This window comes from Sinocyclocheilus anshuiensis, unplaced genomic scaffold (assembly GCF_001515605.1).
Source record: "Sinocyclocheilus anshuiensis isolate Anshui unplaced genomic scaffold, SAMN03320099.WGS_v1.1 scaffold306, whole genome shotgun sequence".
Classification (NCBI taxonomy): domain Eukaryota; kingdom Metazoa; phylum Chordata; class Actinopteri; order Cypriniformes; family Cyprinidae; genus Sinocyclocheilus; species Sinocyclocheilus anshuiensis.
The window spans coordinates 2393197-2397555 of record NW_015544175.1 but is presented as its reverse complement, the minus strand read 5'-3'; the positions used below and the strand labels follow the sequence as shown (position 1 = coordinate 2397555).

Below are 4359 nucleotides of genomic sequence, written 5' to 3'. Positions count from 1 at the left end.
CGTGTTAGAACGAGCCGTTTTAGGTAGGCGTGGCTGACTCTTAACTTTTATAAAGAATATCTCTTTGGATTTGAGACTTTAGTCTTTGCAACTTTACAGATCTTCTTTATGCACCAAGAGCTTGTAACACTCCAAGGAGAAAGGAAAAATTGAAATCGCATCATATGACCCCTTTAAATGAACCAGTGTGTATTATTATCAAATGACTGTTTGGCATCTCAAGCATGGGTCAACAGTCAAATAATCCTGAAAAGAAATATGTAAACTTGAAGCAAAGGCTAATATTGAATTTCCAAGTATAGTGTTTACTATAGCATGCTACTTAATACTGAAATGCGATTCCACTTTAATGGAATCAGACTGCCTATAATCTTTGCATGTAAACTGAGAAAGAATTAATCATCTGCATGATCTCATCTGTCTGTGCCTTTATACACTATATGTCTTATATATGCGCCACACTGTAGAAAACTTCATTACCTGAACTCGCAGTACTCCAAAAGAGCTACAATTCTAAAATGGCTTCAGACTGCAGCTATGAGCATGATGAACAGAACAGATGCCATAACATTCGTCCAAATTGCTCACACTAACAGCTTGCAAAAGCAGCCAAATGCATAAAATGAAATTTCACAAGTCCATCTGATAAGGCACAAACATTAAGATGCCTACCAAAGACAAATGGCACAGGTAAGAAAAGTAATTTTCATCATCCAAAACTCATTATTGTTTTAATCCAGACATATTTGAAACAATTGCATGACCACAACCACAAATATAAAGGCTTATATGAGCATTTTCATAGACTAGATGTCAAATGCAGTACACACTTTCAGTAGTTCTTCCAGTATTATGTACAGTAAATTACATCAGCTAGCTCTTAATCCTTTGCTTAATCTCACTTTTATTCAGTAAATTTAAGACTGCACTTATTAACCACTGTGGGCTCTTGAAAATTGTGTTCACAGAGAGAGGACAGCGTCAGTCCTTATGCTAATTTATGATGCTTCTCTTTCCACCCTCAGAAACCTCCAGCATTATTGATATTTGCAGATGGTGGAGGGGAAACCCACATGTGTGGGCAGAGCTTACAGGCTGAGATGTTTGCCATGAGGGGGCTTCTTTCTGTAGTCATTATGCATCATACAAGCTAATTCTTCGGGGTATCTTGTCTTTTCTCCTCTCATCCTCAGCCACCCTCTTCTGACGTCCCTTATCTGCCTATTTTTCTTCTCTACCAACATTACCCCAATGTGTGGGTACCCCAAATGTATCACAACATTTCATTGATACAGTGATTAATTAAGACACTGGAGTAACCATAATAAAGCACTTCGCTGTCTTTGTCATTGTCAAGATTTGATGAAACAATTGCCAGATGACATATTAATTGGTTTGTAGGATTTATTTAAGTGAACCACTCCTGACTGAGCTCAGCCATTTATTAAAACTGAAATCTGTGAACATGTGCAGTTCAACAAATACATGTAATAAAACCTGAACCTATAAATTGGACTTTTTTCACAATCACTTTGCATAAACATCCCATATAACAACCCATAAGTATACGCTATCTGTATCTTTTTGTTTGTTTTTTGTTAATTGTATTAACATTAAATGTTATATTATTTGGAATGTACAAATATTATGTATATTTATGTGTTAAGTAGCAATGGGCATCGATAAATCAAGGTTCAAGAATCATGAATCGCGGTCTGGTATCGCGTGAGTCACCATTTATTCGGGGAACATCCCTGCAGCCCTGCGTTCTGCAGTCAAGTCATGATAAGCCGCATTAAACCATCAGATTCAACAACAGAAGCGTGCCAACCGGTCTCTCACAACCGCCACAAGACGAATACAGTCCAGAACAAGCGAAACCCAATACTCCGCTCATTGTAGTAAAGTATCATTTTCTGTTGCTCATATATGCGTCAGTAACAGCGTGCGCATTTACTAACAGAAGGATTGACCAAAAACAGTCGTGATGAGTAACAATACCGTGGCTTTAGAGCATTTGCAGGTGCAAGGTGAAGGCACGTGACAGAAAAAAAGAGCTCTTCTGCAGTATCCTGACATGCCCAAGTCACACTGTACTATTTGACTGGATGATTAGATGATATTTCGGGTTGTTACGGACATCCGGTTAATGGAGGGATTTTACGCTCGCGATAATACTATTGTGTAATCAGTACATTCCGTGAGCCAGAATGTGTTTAACACGTGAGGATGTGTCATAAAACGAAGATGGCTCTGGGTTTGGGAGCATCGTTAAATCTGCATCACACGTAGGGTTTGGAACGGAGAACAGTTCGATTTTTATTTTAGTCACATCCGGTACGTTAACGGTTCTCAGAAGCCAATGTGGTTATAACACGAAAATGCTCTGGCACTGCTACTGAATGTAGAGCGGTTACGCATGACTTTGTGAGCCGGTTCTTTTTAGCAATTCAAAAACGTACAAGTGTAAATCGGTTCCCGATCGAATGATTCATGTGAGTCGGCTCTTTTAATTGAATCAACAGCATACCACGCGACATGTCTGACTCTCATGAGTCAGTTATAGCTATGTGACTCAAATTATAAATCAGTCGGACATGTTTCTGAACAGGAAGTTATTACTTTCGTCATGAATGACTGGCAATTAATCAAAAGAACTGTTATTGTGTTATGCTGTTAAGTCTCGTGAGACTTAAATTAGTGTAGTTAGTGACAGGTTGTTCATACGACAACGTGTAGCTTCACATTATGAGTTCAGTTGTAATCAGTGGTATTTTATATATATAAAGAATGAATGAATTAAATCTGTTACCATTTTGTTCTTGTTTGAATAGTTAAGGCTACTTATTGTAATTGCATTACGCCGCCCCAAAAAAGTCCGTAAAAGTCTGAAATTATCATATTATTTAGCAACAGACTGTCTTTTTTTTCCCTTTAATTTATCTTCCTCAAAAGTATTAAAATAATCGTTCATGGAACCGTGCAATTATGATTTCTATCCCTAGTCATACGTGAGCCCAAAGAATCATTGTGAGTGAGGGTATCTCCAGCATCCGCCCCCGCTCGTCTTTGCTCAAGCCCCCGCCCATCGACTACCACCAGGAAGACACGCACTGATAATTACCGCTGCCTCGTCACATACATACGGCAAGGTTGAGATGATTTGGTCCAAATAAACGTCTGCAGACACCGAATATATCGGTTTCATTAAATAAGTTTGATCACTGCATCATCCCATCTGACTCTCCCCACACTGCTTTCTCTGCAACACGCACATTAATTCTCGACCACTCTCATTCTCGCAGTTTGCCATATTGGCCTCCCCCACTATCAATCGCTGATCACTTTCGTTAAATCCTCACCCGATGCCATCAAAACTGTATTTATATTCAGCGACGAAAAATGAATCTGGCAGGCAAAGCAGTAAGAGCCGATCTGGTTATTAAATGCTGCTGCAAAATTAAACATCCAGGCGTTAGTTTCACTGTCATTTCAGTGACTAATGGCCTGATGCTGTAACTTCAACAGAGTCTTTTATAAAACCTATCTGCGTCTCTTAAACATCTGGTAAAATCAATCATTATTTAGATGGCGCCTCTGCGCAAAACTTTGCCAGACATATAATGGTAATTCAGCTGCAGGGGCTGGATGTGAATTCAGGACAGAAACGCAGTGGAGCAAACGCAGTCCCTGTCCAGGGTGCTGAAACGCAGAAACCGCCCACATCGTGCCGCATTAACCACACAAGATTGTCCCTAAAATCTGACATCCTCTGAACAGTGCATCAAGCTTAAATTCAAAAGGATACGCAAAATGAAAGGTTACGGATTTCCTTTAATTAAAAAAAAAAACATCCACTGTTGCTCTTGCCTGCGCTGCGACTTCAAGTCAACCACTTTTTGGCCAGACAAATCTAAAAGAAAGACGAAAAATCAATCGCATCAAATCCTTTTCCTCATCTCCTTCTTTAAATAAAGCTTACCTGATCCCGTCGTCGGTGGACGACCGTCAGTAATGAAGTATCTGTCTGCGAATTTCAAAAGCGAACTACCATCAACCCCCTTCTGTTAGGGACTGAGTTGCTGCAACGGCAATGCGCGTGTTCCTCTTCAATGGAGAGCTGCTCTGCCCTCGACAAAGATGGCGTCCACTTCGACGTCAGCGACGTTTAATAGAAATCTGCCAGGAAGGAGAGGCCCAAATACAATTTAGCACCTGCCGTGAAACATTGTTTAGCAGCAGCATGTGAATGTTGAGTTGACAAGAATAACAAAACTAGTCCAATCTAATTTGGTCTGAGTATCACAGACCTTTTTTTGTCTGTTGGGAAAAGCAAAAATGAAAGTAAAACAATTGATT

At 39.7% G+C, this 4359-nt stretch overlaps 1 protein-coding gene across 3 annotated transcripts in view; it reads right to left on the bottom strand.

The window, feature by feature from the left end:
- Positions 1-4144, bottom strand: part of LOC107696184 (synaptosomal-associated protein 25-A) — a 25206-nt gene extending 21062 nt beyond the window's left edge. For 2 of the 3 annotated variants that reach the window (XM_016496397.1, XM_016496399.1), the window contains exon 1: positions 3983-4143. The gene's annotated coding sequence lies outside the window, so the exon portion shown is untranslated. Of the gene's footprint in view, positions 1-3982 lie in introns of all 3 variants that reach the window. The other variant, XM_016496400.1, reaches the window with a different exon arrangement.
- Between the last annotated feature and the right edge of the window lie 215 nt (positions 4145-4359).